The following is a 739-nucleotide window of genomic DNA, read 5'->3' as shown; positions in this document are numbered from 1 at the left end:
CCATCCCACTTGGGAAGGAGCAGCTCTCATTTCTAGAAATCTGGCCAAGTTTGAGACCAGGAGGCAGAGTCGCAGTCTAACACACTTCTCTGCTCCTCCATTTCAGGAGTTACTTAGTGAAAACCCTATAGTGACGGTGTCTGCCCCCCCACCATCGAAATTATTTAAATCAAAGGTAAACAGAAGAGGAGCTGTGCATAAAAACCTCATAAAAATTAAAACCACAAGTGCAATAATGCAAACGAATAGGAGAGTTAAATGTGGACTCTTAAACATCAGATCTCTCTCTTCTAAAGGTGTACTAGTAAATGAACTAATATCAGATTATGATATTGATTTATTTTGTCTTACTGAAACCTGGCTGGGTGATGGAGAATATGCTAGCCTAAATGAATCCACCCCTCCCAGTCATATTAATACTCACATTCCTCGAGGCACAGGCCGAGGAGGTGGAGTTGCAGATATCTTCCACTCTAGCCTATTAATCAGCTCTAAACCTAAACTAAACTATAACTCATTTGAAAGCCTTGTTCTTAGTCTTTCACACCCAAGTTGGAAATCACTGCAACCAATTCTCTTCGTTATAGTGTACCGAGCACCTGGCCCGTACTCTGAATTCTTATCTGAATTTGCAGAGTTTTTGTCAACTTTAGTCCTTAAAACGGACAAAGTTATTATTGTAGGAGATTTTAATATTCATGTGGACGTTGAGAATGACAGCTTCAGTACTGCGTTTATC

Source organism: Micropterus dolomieu, linkage group LG02 (assembly GCF_021292245.1).
Source record: "Micropterus dolomieu isolate WLL.071019.BEF.003 ecotype Adirondacks linkage group LG02, ASM2129224v1, whole genome shotgun sequence".
NCBI classification, from domain to species: domain Eukaryota; kingdom Metazoa; phylum Chordata; class Actinopteri; order Centrarchiformes; family Centrarchidae; genus Micropterus; species Micropterus dolomieu.
This window is presented reverse-complemented; position numbering follows the sequence as displayed.